Here is a 16,278-nt window from a genome sequence, read left to right on the forward strand (position 1 = left end):
GGTGCGCCCGCCTCCCACGGGTGCGCCCACCTTCCACGGGTGCGCCCCCCTCCCACGGGTGCGCCCGCCTCCCACGGGTGCGCCCGCCTCCCACGGGCCTCCTCGCACCTCCTCCCACGGGTGCGCCCACCTTCCACAGGTGCGCCCCCCTCCCACGGGTATGCCCATCTCCCACGGGTATGCCCGCCTCCCACGGGTATGCCCCCCTCCCACGGGTGCGCCCCCCTCCCACGGGTGCGCCCGCCTCCCAGCCCTCAGCTGCTGCTGCTCCCGGGCTCTTTGGTGAGCACCTGTTCCCAGAAAGGAGTCTTGCGCTGCTGTACCTGATGGAACAGACGAAGCCACACTTTCTTCATTTTGCCTTAATGAGGGACATGTTCTTTCTTCAAACCTTCCTTTAAAGGACAGAAACCCGGATCCCAAATATTTTGAGAAAATGATGTTGCACTTGCTTTTACTGCAGAGAACTTAACAAGTACTAAGGTTTCTCAGTTCTGAATCCTCTGGAACAAAAGTACTTTATTCTTTCAGAAACCAGACTGAGCCGGGTGTGCTTAACCCGAGGACCCCTCCCTATGTCCTCCGAGGCCGGCCCCCCCTGCACTGCTCCACGGAGAACGGAACCACTTCCGTTCCTGTCACTGAGCCAGGCTGTGACAGTGCGTGTGCGTGCTGTGTGCAGGTGTGCAGTGTGTGCATGTGCATGCCGTATGTGCCTGTGTGTACCTGCTGTGTGTGCATGTGCTGTGTGTGCTGTGTGTGCCTGTTTGTACCTGCTATGTGTGCTTGTGCTGTGTGTGCATGCTATGTGTGCACATGCACACTGTGCGTGCCTGTGTGTACCTGCTGTGTGTGCATGTGCTGTGTGTGTGCATGCGGTGTGTGCATATATGTGCATGCTGCGTGTGCTGTATGTACCTGCTATGTGTGCATGTGCTGTGTGTGCTGCGTGTGCCTGTTTGTACCTGCTATGTGTGCATGTGCTGTGTGTGCATGCTATGTGTGCACATGCACACTGTGTGTGCCTGTGTGTACCTGCTATGTGTGCATGTGCTGTGTGTGTGCACGTGTGTGTGAGGCTGCTGTGTTGAATAGGAGACTGTCACTATGCTGAGGATGAAAGGGCCAGGCCAGAGGCTGCGGACAAGATTCGGGGTTTCTTGGTGCTGCCGTCACTTCCCACGGTCGGATCCCCTTAAGTAATGGGTGTGCTCAGGAGTCAGCGTGGACCAGTGCAATCACAGCGGTTAGGAAGGCGGGAGGAGGAGCTTGCTTTTCTCTCGAGTCCCCAGGACCCACCGGCTGTGGCTCAGGTGTAGCGTGGCCTCTGGACCTGCCTCCCACACGTGCTGGACGACGAATGCTTGTCCACTCAGCCCCACACAGAGCCGGCCACTGGCCACCTGTGGCTTCTGCCCTCCATGTGTGGCGAGTGTGACTGAGGACTGAATTTTCAATCTTATTTAATTAAGTACTTGAATATGAATGGCCATGTGTGGCCGTGGGGGCGCACAGGACAGCATGGCAATAGATTCTTGGCCGGGAAGCTGGGAAAGGCCTGCCTTCACCTGGGCCAGTGTCGGAGGTGGAGGAGCACAGAGTGCTCCTTAAGACCAAGGTGTGGGCTGGGGGCGGGGACAGAGGGGGGTCTTATAGATCAAATCACCATGGGCAGGCTGTGTGGCCCTCCCCAACACCTCTCCTACTTAGGCCGAATGTGGTGACTCCGGGTCTTATTTTTATTAAGGAGAGACGCATTTACCCCAAATGCCTCAACTTTGTATCATAGCTCACATGGATCTACTGGAGCCTAAGGAAGGAACTGTGAGAGTGCCAACGCGTGCAGAGGAGGCGCGCTGGGAGCAGAGCACACGCATTTCTACAACGGGGGCTCCAGCTGGACATTTTTAAAGTGCATGACCTGCGCCCAAAAAAGTCACCGTGTCCTAGCGCTTCAGGTGCCGTGAGCCCTGGGGAGGGGTGTCCCTGCGCGCTGGGGACAGCAGCCGAGGAAACTCCCAGGGGTCCCGGGAAAGCCCAGCAGGGTCCCCAGCACATGGTCAGGGAACAGACTTGCAGCACAGTCCAGAGCCACGCTGCCTCCGGGCCCTCCCACTCTGTCTTCTATAATCGCTTTCTCCCGCTTGCCTGCTTTTTCAGCCCCAGGTTAGCACAGGTTGTTCAGTTCCTGATCGCCGGGAGCCCGACCTGCCGGGAGCCGACCCGGAGCATCTGGCCGCCGCTCCTTGGCAGCCGCTCTGCTCCGAGTCTGCTCAGTCCGTCTCTAGCCGCCCGCCGCACGCCCGGGCACGATCGCTCTGCAGGTGCGGTCCCAGAGCCTGAGCCCTTCCAGCAAATGACGGAATCCACCGCACGTGCCTGGTTTGCTCCCGCCAACCACGCCGCCCCCAGCGAGGGGCTTCAGAGCCACTTCCCTGAACTGGACGTTTCTAGTTCAAGACCCCACTCCTAAAAGTTTTATAAAAGTCTAACGCAGACACACGGATGAGCCCTGGCTGCAAGGTGTTCCCGTGTGTGTGTGTGTGTGTGTGTGTGTGTGTGTGTGTGTGTTGTATACACAGTCAGGGCCAGGGAGGACACAGCTACAGAGCATCCCGCAACGGCCCGCAGCTCACCATCTGCTGCACCCTAAGGCGCAGAAGCCAAGTCACATACACTGAGAAACCATGTCCTCATGAGAAAGAATCCACATGAAACAGCTGGACAGTGAATTGTCTGGCAGAAAAGCACAGCAGAAAAATGCTGAGCACTGTTATTCAAGACAGAAATGTTCAAATTACCTTGTTCAGAAAATGCCACAAATGCATGCACTCTTTCTCCGAGGACCCTTTCCCACTCACTCATCCCTACAGGTCACGAGCATGTGCTGAGGATACATGGCCACTCTCACCCCCCGCAGGCCTCCTGGCCTCCTGACTACAAGCCCCCACAGAGCCCACACATGGTCCTTCTCTGTCTTCTCTCGGTCTCTCTCTCAATCTCTCTCTGTCTCCCTCTCCCTCCCTCCATCCTTCTCTCCCTCTCACCTTCCCTTCCTGTCTCCTCCCCCCCCACACACACACACACCACTCTAACACCTAACACACCCAGAGTCTGCAATCGAAGGCACACGCAGCCGCCCCATGTCCAGCACACCGACAAATCCAAATGTGCTGGGAATTCTGTTGCTTTATGGCTGAGCTTGTGCTCTGTAAAACCACTAGTTGGTCCTAAACCAGTGGTTCTCAAACTTGGCGGCTGCACATGTGGGGAAGGTGGCCTTAATAATTAAAGTCCAAAGCAGGCTGCCGGCCAGACCACACCAGATCGGGGAGGCAGCCTGTGCAGCCGAGGGTGGGCCAGCGTGGGTGACGGCCGCGTCTAGACACACCACCCCTCCTCCAAGCGAAAGTCCTTGCTTGGAGACAGAACGGTCCCAACAGCCGTGATGGATGCCTGGTTCTAAGTTCTCTTCCTGGTTTCCTCCTGTTCACTCCCCCACTCAACAAAGAGTCTTCTATTATGAGCACTGCAGACTTCTGTGTGCAGAGTACAAAGTGTATTTCACCTTTTTTTCCAAACTGATCCCACTGTTCGCCTAAATGCTGTTCACAGTTTGGTGCCTTTGCTTCCAGACCTCTCTCTCTCTCTCTCTCTCTCTCTCTCTCTCTCTCTCTGTCTCTCTCTCACACACACACACACACACACACACACCTGTATGGGGCAGGGCCTGCATCTGTACACAGCAAATAACAACTCACTGCCACTACCTTCATTAAGGCCATGTATGTGTTTTTAAAAAATATATTACATCTTTCCCTTTAAGTGAGTATCAGTTGGACATCTTCATAATTTGTGGGGAAGCACAGGACTTGGTTGGAAGGTCTATAAAGAGGATTCTCCAAAAGGTCGGGGGCCTCTGGGGGGACCTTGCTGAAGGCAGAACCCCCTATGTTGACTTTTCCAAACAAGTCCAATCCCCTGGGTATTTTGCTAGAATCTCTATGTTTAGTTTTTAAAGACCTGACCTTGTAGAAGCATGTGCTTTCTCAAGGATACTTGCCCTGCTGATTATATCTAGAGGTTAATTTTAGTTCAAGTTGTTGTTATAATAAAAGCCTAAGGAGGTGGTCAATCAAGGCTGCTTTGTTCCTAAAGCGAAGCAGCCCCTTAGCCTTCTCTTTCACAGAAACGTGTGTCAGAGTAATCTGTTCATTCGTCGCTCAGGGTCTGCTGGTCAGCCCAAGCAATAATTTTGTTCACAAAGACTCCACACTTGTGCAAAGCCCACAGGGGTTCCAGGCACAGGCACACCATGGCTGATTCACAGTCCTTCATGGCATGCAGCCCTTTCCCCTTCCTTTTCTTTTATTGCTCTTACAAAATAAAATGTTGCAATGAATTACTGTATGCATATACTTCTCCACCTTTGTCAATTTATGTGTGAAATAAGTTCCTAACAATGAGATTGTTGAGCCAAAGCACATGTGTGTCTTAAAGGGGGAAGTGGGCACATCGTAATAGTGTCAACAATAAACAAATAAATAAGCAAGTTTCAGAAGCTTCCACCCAACAGCTGTGCCAGTGCCCAGGCACCACCCTCTGCCCACATCTTGCCACAGAGCAAACCGTGCCGCTGTGGGAGCAGGGCATTCATGCACCAGGTCCCTGCCTGTCTAGCTGCTTGCTAGTCCTTGGCTGACTTTCCTGTTGGACTGTGCTTATTCTCCTCCGTGATTTGGAAGACCTCACTGCATATTTCATCCTATTGGTACTTTGACCACAGGCATTAAAAATAAATTTACCTTACACTTTTCCCCACTTATTTATATGTATTTTTCATTCCCCTGAGAACTTGCTTAAAATTTTATAAATCATGCCCATCAATCTTTCTTCTATCATGGTTTCATATTTTCTGTCCCATTTACAAAGGCCTTCTTCTCTCCACAATTATTTAAAAACTCCCCTAAGTTTTCTTATAGAGATTTTATGATTTCACTGTTATATTTTTATTCATTGTTCAACCTGGAGTTTATCTATCTTACCTAATAATAGACAAACATGTAAAATTGACCGTCCCTCCGCTACGCTCACCAGCCAATCAGGAGAGTATGCAAATTAACCCAACAAAGATGGCAATTAATTTGCATACATAGGCGCGCAGCAGTGGAGTAGGAGCGGCAAAGACTGAAGGCTCCGGCTGGAGCCATGAAGACTGAAGGCTCCGGCCGGAGCAAAGGCCTGGGTCCCGGGTGCTGGAGGAAAACTGGTGCCGGCAGCCAGGGGAAGGGAAGGCCTATTGCACGAATCTCTTCGTGCAATGGGCCTCTAGTATATATATAAAAGCCTAAGTGACTGTTATGACCAGTTGACCGGAACGACTGGTCGCTATGAAATGCACTGACCACCAGGGGGCAGACGCTCAATGCAGGAGCTGCCCTCTGGTGGTCAGTGCGCTCCCACAGTGGGAGTGTCACTGTGGGAGCCAGGGTCATGGCTGGCGAGCACAGCTGTGGCGGTGGCAGGCAGTGGTAGCGGTGGGCGGTAGGCAGCGGTGGCCAGCGCAGTGGGGAGCAGAAGCTGCGGGGCGCCCGGCCCTGGCTCTGGTTCCTCCCCAGCCTCCTGCCGCTTTGGCACTGCTACATCCCTCAGGGGATGTCAGACTGCCAGTTTCGGCCTAATCCCTGAAGGCCCGGCAGTCCAACATCCCCTGATGGGTCTCAGATTGGGAGAGGGTGCAGGCCAGGCTGAGGGACCCCACCCATGCAAGAATCCGTGCACCGGGCCTCTAGTTTTGGTATAAAGAACAAAGCTTTAGGTTCTTCCAAATTATTAGCCAGTTTTCCCAAGTCCTTTAATTAACAATAACCTCTTCTCCCCTGATGGCAGGGAAGTGCCATCCTCGCCTTGCAATAACTTTCCATGTGTAATCTGGGTCTGTCAGTCCACTCAACATTGTAGCTTTGCCTTAAGATCCTGTAGAATTTGCCACTCCTCATCACCCCTAGTTTTTATTTTTTCTCTGGGTCTTCTCGTAAGTTCCTTTAAATTTTTTCATCAATCTAAGGTGGAAAATTGTGTCTTAGGCATAACCACTTGCTCAGTGTGGTGTTTACGTCCTGCCAAGGCCACAGAGGGAGGCCAGGCCCCGCCTAACCCCCTGCAGGGGCTGATCCCATTCCCCAAGTCCTACGTTGGATCCTAACTCCCTTCCTCTGAACGGGACTCTGGAAACAGGGCTTCCACAGAGGCGAGTAAGTTAAAATGAGGTCCTTAGGGTGGGCCCTGTCCATATGCCTGTCCGCATAGAAAGGGGACACTAGGGCGAGACACACCCAGGAAGATGATGGGGACGCAGAAGCAGGCTCGGTCCACAGGCCTCAGGGGGAGCCAGCCTCTGACACCTGGGTCTCAGACTCCAGCCTCCCAGCCTGAGACTCGATGCTGAAATTCTACCTGTGTCACAATGTTCCCACAGTGGCTGGCGAGGCATGTGAAATGGCCCCTTTCCCCTGCTCTCTTCCCACCCCTAAGGACTCTTTGTACTTCCCCTCCTGGCCCTGTGACAGGGGCATGTGCAAGCCATCTTCCTGCTGGGGAAGCAGACACGAAGGCCGCTGTGCTCTCTGCCTGCTGTGTTCTCTGCCCGCTGTGCTCTCTGCCAGGGCTGTGCCCACTCACAGCCTAGGGCTATACTGGGGGGCAGGGGTGGGGTGCTTCGCTCACTGTACCCACTGCCGGGGACTGTGCTGGGGGGCCGGGGGTGTCTGTGCTCACTGCCCGGGCTACGCTCACTGTGAGGGGGGCTGCCACCCTTCTCCACCAGCGCCCACAGGACTCTGCTCATGCTGGATGGCCGGTGGGGAGTCAGCCGAAGCTGAGGGGAAGAGATGTTGTCACATCTCTCATTGATTTGGGATCTTTTGGCCCAAGTCATATTGAATTTGCTTAACGTTTCAACACAAAACTATAAAGATAAATTACATATTTTCCAGAACTACAGGTGACGTGTGAAACTGACATGTCCGCCAGAGCTGAGCGCATGGCCTTGCGCTGCCTCTCAGCTCCCCAGTCCGCTCACATGACTTCACTCCTCAGCGCGAAGCCAGGGGCAGACCCTTGCTTTCACTCTCTGCTAGAGCAGTGGGCATGGATTCTGGTTCTGAATTAGAAACACCTCGGGCTGGGGCCTGCAAGAGCAGCAACATTCAGAGTCTTCCCAGCAGGTTGGCTTAGGCGGCTCCTAGCTGGGCCACGGCCAGCATCCCAGCATCCTCACCCAGGCCGCGAAGGAATGAGTGTGCATCGCGAGCTCCTGAAAATCAGAATGGACCTGACAAGGCCGCCCTCCCTGCAGACACACTTTCTGCCAGAGCCCAGCTCCCAGGCAACAGAGAAACCCAACCCTGGGACCCTCCCCGCTCCAGCGAGCTCCTCTCCCTCCTCCTCACTGTCACTTCCTTCACACAGGGCGACCATCAGCTGATTGGTGTTGCTAAAAAAACAAAAAAGGAAGTGGTGGACTTCCCCTGCAAGCATGTGCAGCAGCTCTAAACGCAGAGAAAGAGAACTAGCACTGAAGACATAACACAGTGTCAGTCCACGCCTGTTCTGGGAGCAGAGCAGGGCGTGGAAACCAGCACGGGCCCAACAGACACAGAGCAACGTGGGCCTCAACGCAGAGGGCGACTCCCGCCCAGCCGCTGCAGGAGGACAGCTGAGGGCTGGAGAAACCTTGGACATGACCGAGCCTGGGGAGCTGGGGGGGAGCCAAGCCCTCTCCAAACCCTCCGCTGTGGCACCCGAGCAGCAGCAGAAGGCCCTCTGCAAGAAAGACCTCCGTGTGCAGAGGCGGCATGGCCAGCTGCAAAGAGCAGGGAGCCCCTGTCCCCACACACACTGGTCAGTGGCTCATACTCCCCCGTGCACAGGTCACCCGCCGCCTCTCTCGTGGGCACAGGCTAAGCGAGGGCCACACAACAGTGCAGCCTTAGAAGACGGACTCCTAATTAAAATAAAGGCCAGCATCTGGTGGAGCAAAATCCCAAGCAGGCCACGGAAGCAGACCCAGTGTGGGAGGGCACGGTGAGCAGAGGGTCAGGGCAGAGATCAGGAAGCAGCAAGAGAATGTCCACACTGGCACCAGCAATAAAAAGCAAGAGCCCAATGTGTCAGCAACAAATAAAGAACGAAATACATTCCTCGGAAATTAACCACTGCTTGCTACAATGTAAGACAGGAGATGGACTACAGGTCCTTCCCGACCCACAGGTCAGCCTGACGGCTCCATGAAACACTGGCAGAGGGCAGGGAGGGGACGAGGGTGGGGCCTCAGGCTCTGCCAGTGCTGCCAGTCAGGGGGAGCCTCGTGTCCCCCAGTGGTGGGCGCTCTCCCCTTGGCTGAGTAAGCCCACAGTCATTGAGAGCCAGGGCTCCCCAACCCTAGCAGTAGCTGTTGATTAAAAAAAGAAAGGTGCAGAATGATACTGGTATTAAGAAGACACACACACACAAGGTTGTGTCTCCTGAAGATATACACATACACACACAGGACAACCAAACAGAGAAAATCCCTCCCACTGCCCCCAGGGGTGCAGGTGCCTGTCACCTCCGAAATCCTCACCAATGGACTGGACTTGTGCATCCGTTACACAACTGAACACTTCGGAAAGAAAACGATGGAGAGTTCTCTCACCTTGGAGGTCAGAGAAAACTGTTTTAGAATGGAACTCACTGTCTGGGAGTGCTAGTATTAGCTCGGCTCCCAGGGCCGCCCACCTGGAGGGGCTGCGGCAGAGGCAGCAGCTCTCACCCGCTGGTGCCAGGAACCTGATGCCCGCGCGGCCTCCATCCTGCATCACAGTGACACCCACAGTGATCGTCCCGTCAACGAAGACGAAGAGTAGCTTTAAAACACAGAGTGGGACTGGAACCCAGTGGGCACTCAGAAGCTGCTCTCAGCCACTGTTGGTACAAATGTGCTGGAGGCTAATTCCAGCAGCTCATGAACACAAGCAGTTTCATCAGAAGGCTGATGGAACCCTGAGGCTCAGCAGGGCTGAAGATACATATTATTGCCTCCTGGAATAGCTGAAAGCATTTCCCCAAACCTGAAAATCTACACGTTATTACCTGCAGCTGGCCAAACAGCTGAACAACTGTAGGCATTTCCCCAAACCTAAAGATTTGCATCTATTATTGCCTGCTGCCTGACAGCCCTGGGCAGCTCCCCCAACCTGACCATGCCTGCTGTACACCAAACCTTAACCTTTGAAATGTGTATCTGCTTTGCCTCAGGGCAATTTGTGTTAATGAAGAGCGAAGGGTCCAGAGATTCAGAGAACTTGGTTGCTGTAGCTAAGTCTCCTCTGGCTCCCCCTGTATTACAAATTTATATTTCTAGTCTCTTTATTACTTTACACGCAGCCCTTCTCCAGATTCCTGAACCCTTCTAGATGCTGGATAACACCCCGGCACAAATATTCAGGAACTGGGGCTGAGGCATTAGAGCAAGCAGATGATTAAGATACAATGAACTCAGGACTCTGCCTCCACCCCAGCAAGGACTGAGACTCTTGTAAAGGGGAGCAGAAGGCCACCGTATTCCGAAAGCGGACCCCAGGAGTTCTGGTCCCCAAGCTGCTCCCAGAACCAGCGCGCCCACAGGACACGGCCCGTGCACATCACGCACACGGCGCTGAGGACCTGCCGCATGATCTGTGCTCACCCTGCTCGGCGATGGTGCTCCCAGCACTCCACCTACTGGAGCAAGGGCTGCTCCCCCAGAGCACCATCCACCACTGCACAGCACTGCTCGCCCGCTCACCCACTCACTGCTCTGGGACCAGCCTCGGCCAGCTGTTGGGAAAGCCCGGACTCGCCACTCCCCGGAAAGTACAAAGTCCCACAATCAGATGATAAAACATCATTGTCAGACAAATACAGAGGTGACATTGAGCCTGATTTTAAATGGAGACGCCAATGGCTAAAATGGAGTTAAAAATCATCTTTCACTATTATGAGTCAGGTCCTGTTCTGATGGAAGAAATAGAAAAGTTCTACGCTACAAATAAATAAATAACCATAGAAATCCTAAGGGTGGGAGGTGTTTCCATCAATGATGACAAGGGATTCACAGCAGGGAAAGTGCACCTCAGTGCAGTGGGAGGTGGGCTAAGACACCACAGGTCAAGCAAAGGCTTCCTAAGTAACTGGCAGGAAATGCTTTCAGACAGCCAGTCCCCACACACACCAACCAGTGCTTCATTATTAGTGTGTGCGCAGCGAGACTGAAGAGAAACTATCAGACTGGAGCAAGAAGACGGGGCGGGGGGGGGGGTCCAGAAAAGCAGAGAGAAAAGTGGAACTGATAGGCTGTTTGGTCTGACTCAGTGGGAAGCTGTGTCAAGAGTTTGAGCTCAGTCTCAGAGCATCGGGGAGACTCATGTAACAGGCACGGGACCCCTGAGAACACAGAGCACACAGCATTTACCCAGGAAAAGTCACAAGGAGACCAGGAAAATGGGATGATATGGCACCCCTTGCTTTAGCGGCAAAAGTGAGCATAAGACGTGCACCCCGATAGCACACGGCCCGTTCCCCAGTGCTCCTCCCGGCGGTGGCCAGCCGAGGACGGCCGCAGCCCGTTTCCCAGAAGGAAGTCGGCAGACATTGTCTAAAACTGATACAGCCAAACATAAGCAAATAAGCATAGGATACGAAAATGAGGAGAATTCTAGAAGAAAGAGCAATAAAAATTTAAAAGACTGCTTTTGGGGAACAGTACTACAGAATGGGAAAGTATTGTTATTAAATAAAATTAAGTAAAAAACAAATTTACTCTGGTCGTACCAAAACATTTCCATGACAGCTCAACAGAAATGGGTAGATTTAATAAGTTAAATTATTATACTGGGCAGAACAGAATGAAGATTTATCAATTAAGACAAAGTGAGAAAGCAGAAGGTCACGCGTTGGACATCCAAATGCTCTTTGTAGCTACAGAGTGTCACCCCACAATCCAACGCTTCAGGCCTTTGCTGAACCTCCTGCCTCAGGCCTCTTCCACCCTCCACACCCTGCAGCCAGGCCTGGGTCTCACCCTGACCGCAGCCCATGCTCCCCGTGGCTGCTGCCGGCTCCTGCTGGGCCTCCACTCAGACCAGGTCTCCAACACACAGCATGCCCGTCTGGAAGCCAGCACCCCACATCCCTGCTCCCTCCAGTCCTCCAGCCACCAGCTTCAGGAGCAAGGACTCCGTCTCAGAGCCTGGTACCCCAGGACAGAGGAGGCTGCTCCCCACACCCTGCCCATCTTAATCAGGACACCCTCCTGTGTCATGGAGGCATCACCAATATTCTAAATCCTTGCTACCTTCCTCTTCTCATCACCCACCTTAGGCAGCTTCCAAAAATAAATGCACGGTTTCTCCAAGAAATGAAAGAATCAAAAGAGAGTCATTTTTTATTTGTTCAATCCACTGCTATATAAACTGAATGTTCTTCCTGCTGGTATGTATTACCTTGGCTAAATTTGATTATACTTAAGATTCCAATTCAACTATCTTTCAAGTTTCATAGGCAAACAGTACATAATTAATTATTAAGGGTAAAAAATTCAAATTGATACAAGATAACTTTGTCAGACAAAGTTATAAGCTAACAGAAAATTTCCCTGAATAAAATTTTCCTTTAAAATTTAATCAGCCTAGTTTTATTTTTTCAATCTTCTCACAATTCTTCAGTTAAAAAAATAAAAACTCTTTTCCAAGTGAAAAGAAACCAACCCGTTCAAATCAAAGTAGAACAGTGGTTCTCAACCTTCCTAATGCCGCGACCCTTTAATACAGTTCCTCATGTTGTGGTGACCCCCAACCATAAAATTATTTTCGTTGCTACTTCATAACTGTAATTTTGCTACTGTTATGATCGTAATGTAAATATCTGATATGCAGGATGTATTTTCATTGTTACAAATTGAACATAATTAAAGCATAGTGATTAATCACAAAAACAATATGTAATTATATATGTGTTTTCCAATGGTCTTAGGCGACCCCTGTAAAAGGGTCGTTTGACCCCCAAAGGGGTCGCGACCCACAGGTTGGTGACCCACAGGTTGAGAACCGCTGAAGTAGAAGGATAAGATGCTAGGACACATCAGGCGATTTCATTCCACTCTCTCTTTAAAAGACTGCCTTTTGACTGCAATTGCTTTCTATGAAAAAGAAAGTTAAGGATGTAGACATTTAAGAAAATTTCTCCCCAAAGGCTTAAATTCCTAATTTTTCCTCCACTCATTTATAGCTAAACAATTCCAAAAGTGGAAGAAAATGTTAAAACTTGCAAAGGCGGGGAGAAGAGGTGAGTCCGGGTGTAGTTAGGAAAAGTCTACTACAGTTACAGTTAAAAAAGCAAAAATTAGCCCCGATTATGAAAAGCGCCTGCCATCCCTTGGGCACCGATGGCGGGTGGGGCGGAGGGCTGACAGAGCCCAGGGCCCCGGTCCCGGTCCCGTGCCAGGGCCGGGAGAGCCAGCTGCACATGGACAGGAGGCAGCTCTGCTCCCAGGGCCACTGCCTCCTGCCTCCGGAGGGTGACCACGCCCCTGCCGGGAGCTGTACTTTCGCTCTGCAATCCTAGACTGGCAGGAAAGCTGCTGCTTCAACGTGTATCAGTAAGGATATACCTCCCATTCTCACTTGCAGGCTCGTATACTAATGGTTATCATTGAAAGTTCAGTGAAGTCCTGGTATTTCAGAATCTGCAGAGGGGAAATTGCCTGTCTAATTACTGGAAAGGGTGAGGATTGGGCAATAGAAAAGCAATTTGTTTCCCAAAGCACAGTAGCTTGATGGAGTCAGTTCTTTAGCCCAGCTCCAAAAAGCTCTAAATAAGGAGGTTTCTTAGTAATTTTGGGGACCTTCATTTAGTGACCATGCCTGCCCTAACCGACACACAGCTATTTATAGTTGTTATTTATGGCACCTGATGAGAGTATTCACAGCGCAGGTGCAGAGAGATCTGGGGTCCCAGGCCGCTGTGCTGGGGCGAGGTGTCAGCACGCACACGCACCTTTCTAAGTCCTCACAGACGTTCTCAGCGCTGACATTCACATTCTAAATTTGAATTCTAAATTCTGAAAAGTCCTGAGTTAAAAACTTATCTGAGCACAAGGGTCTTGAATAATGATTATGGACATGCAATGTGCTGCATAAGTGATGTCCTACTAAGAAATCTTTGGTTTAAAAACAGAGAAAGTAGATCTGCACTTATAAAATTAAATATGAGCCTAAGGAAGGCCAAGGTGGTATTTCTGAAATGCAAACCTAGCAATGAAATGATCTGTCAATTTCATCCCTCAGGAAAGGCAAAGACCTAAAATACACACCTAATTTTTTAGCTTAGCTTAAACATTAAAACATTCTAGTTAAACTATATAATCCGATATATCTGAGCACTACAGAGTAACAAATCAATTTCTATTTACTGCAAAATTTCTCTAAACATAAAAAGTATGATGTAGAAACAAAATGATTTGATAAAATAATTTTAACTGACCAGATTCCTCACTTTTAGCTCAAATACAAATATATCCATGCACTTGGGGGGAGGGTGTGAAGGGACCATTAATGAATTTAATTGCATTTAACTGAAATGCTTCCAGTATGATACCGATGAATTTGTTCTGACTAAAACAAAGAAATCAGTTAGTATAGTCGATTTCATTGCTTCCAGAAATTCTCCGTCGTCGCATGATTAGCTTTTCATTATGAAGATTCAAATGTCAGACTTCTTCTTAACTACAAGCTGAACGGCTCTGCCGCTTTAAGAAAAACGCAATCCGCCAGCCAACAGTTTAACTCTGGCTCAATGAAATCTATGCGAGTCAAGCAAACTCATTAAAACAATCCCCAACACCGTTCCCAACGTGGGAAGATTCAAACTCTATGTCTCCAATGACTGTCTTTCTGGTTTTTGAACATCCAAACAAACAAACAAACATGAATCGCCTTTGAATTCAGTTCAGTTTCTAAAAAATTAGCTCAAATTTACGTTTTACTACATAAAACTCGCCTGCTCTCCCACCACTCACTGGCAAATAAGGTGCTTTACCATGAAAACGCGTGGGGAAGGAGCAGCCGCTCTAAACGCGAGCAGGTCGGGGAGGCTCCTGCGCTCGCGCCCTGCGCCCCCCGCGGCGGGAAGGGGCGCGGAACCGGAGCGCCCGGGAGTAACTGGAAGGTGAGCGCCAGGGGATGTGCCAGGCTGTCAGGTCAGTGGCCGAACGAAAACGTGCCCGCGGATCCTGCTCGCGCTCCCAGGACCCGCTGCCTCCGCACCGTCTCCGCTGCGACCCTGGGTCCCCAGTTCCCGCAAAGTCCCTGGGCCCAGGCCCCGCTCCCGTGCGGGAGCCGCACCCCGGAGGCTCCAGGATCAGGACAAAAGGCTGCGCCCCCTGCTTCTATCTCATCAATGTCCCGTTGTCCCAGGGCCGAGGGCTCCGAGCGTCCCTGGCACAGCGCCGGTCACCCCGAAACCGGCCGAGTGGGCCCGCGACTGCCCCCCAACCCGCGCTCGCCGCCTTCCCTGTCCCTAGGCGTCGGGTCCCGCGCCCCGCAGGCGAGCAGGGAGCGCGCCTCCTACCTGTGCAGCGGGCCTTGCGGCGCGGGGTCCGGCGGGTGGCGGGCGCGGGCGGTGGGTCCTTGGGGCTGTCCCGGAGCAGCGCGGGCTGCGAGGTCCTCCTCGCTCCTCCCGCCGCCTGAGTCGCCTCAGCCGCCCAGAGAGCAGCGCTTCCTCATTTTGGGCAACTTCCTTAACGAGCCCGGGCAGGCCCCGCACTTCCTCCCGGCCGCGCCCCAGCGCCCAGGCGCCCCCTGCGCTCAATGTCCCCTGTGCGCTCCCTGCGCCCAACGCGCCCCCCTGCGCCCAGTGCACCCCTGCACCTAATGCCCCCGGGTGCCCCCTGCGCCCAAGACGCCCTGAGAGCTCAGGGCAGGCAGCTGCAGCCTGAGCGTGGGAGGATCCTAGGGAAAGGTTGGCCTCAGAGGCCAGAGGTCAGAGGGAAGAAGGAGAGAAGCCCGCTGGGTGCGCCGCCTGCCTCCCTGGCATAGGCAGGGGCCTTCTACACAAAGAGGGCCACTGCCAACAACAGAAACCTCTGCCCCTGTCACCTGCAGCCCATTCCTGCTGGGATGACAGGCCTCTCCCTGGGCAGGCCGTTCCCTGGTGCTACTGCTCAGGAGGGAGTCTCCTTCCCTGTGCCGGGTATTCCCAGCGCAAACCCAAGACATCCCTGCTGACAGGTGACCAGGAGGCCACGGATGGGGCCAGGTGGCCTTGGTGAACCAGGTGGCCTTAGTGAACGCCAGAATTCACCATGCGCCTTTGGCTTTAAATATTACCAAGTTCTTGACAGTGAGTTTAACTTGTTTCCTTCTACCGCCAGAGGCTTGCCCTCTGGAGCTAAATTAAGTTTCATGGTTTTTCTGCAGTTCTTCAAATGGTTTAAAAACACCAGGTTCCCCCGTCCCATCCCCCCCTTTTTTTCCTGTTGGACAGTCCTCTTTAAAACCTCTCTATGTTTCCAGCCCCTCACATTCTCGTTAGCACTGGGTGGAGTGCCTGTTTTTAAAACCTGTACCCTGAGCCCAAACACAATAACCCAAACAGAACATTCAGTGTGTTAGCTTATAAATGCGTGGAGAAAGCTGGGTGATGGCGCATGTTCACATTCCCGTGGAGCCCCTCAGCCTTCCCACGGACACTCTCCCATTCAGTTTGCATTAGCTTTTTAACCCAAGTGAAGGGTTTTTATTATGGTTACTAGAGGCCCGGTGCGTGAAAATCCATGCACTGGAGGGGGGTCCCTCAGCCCGGCCTGCCCCCCTCACAGTCGGGGAACACTCAGGGGTGGAAGGCGACCCGGCGATCAGGGGAAGGCGAGTCCCCATCACACCTCTGCAGCTGCCACTGCCGGCAGCGCAAACCTCGGCTGGCCCTGGTTACCTGAGCCTCGGGCGGCCCTGGGCAGCTGGACAGCCACCATCCGAGGCTTGCCTGTGGCTCGGGCCGGCCCTGGGAAGCTGGGGGGCTGAGGGGACTGGGCGCCGCTATCTTGTGGCTGTGGGCACCGCCATCTTTGAGGGCAGGGCAGTCAATTAGCATATTCCCTCCTTATTGGCTGTGGGTGCTGCCATTTGTGATGGCCTGGGGGTCAATTAGCATATTCCCTCTTTATTAGATAGGATACTTGCTGACCACTGGACTGTATTGTGC

The 16,278-nt window shown here is 52.5% G+C and overlaps 1 protein-coding gene across 7 annotated transcripts in view; it reads right to left on the reverse strand.

Annotated features, from left to right (window-relative positions):
- SYK (spleen associated tyrosine kinase) overlaps positions 1-14,763 on the reverse strand; it is a 74,657-nt gene extending 59,894 nt beyond the window's left edge. For all 7 annotated transcript variants that reach the window (XR_002826313.1, XR_002826312.1, XM_014468304.2 and 4 more), the window contains exon 1: positions 14,647-14,763. The gene's annotated coding sequence lies outside the window, so the exon portion shown is untranslated. The remainder of the gene's footprint in view (positions 1-14,646) is intronic.
- Positions 14,764-16,278: the final 1,515 nt, after the last annotated feature.

This window comes from Myotis lucifugus, unplaced genomic scaffold (genome assembly GCF_000147115.1).
Source record: "Myotis lucifugus unplaced genomic scaffold, Myoluc2.0 scaffold_446, whole genome shotgun sequence".
NCBI lineage: Eukaryota > Metazoa > Chordata > Mammalia > Chiroptera > Vespertilionidae > Myotis > Myotis lucifugus.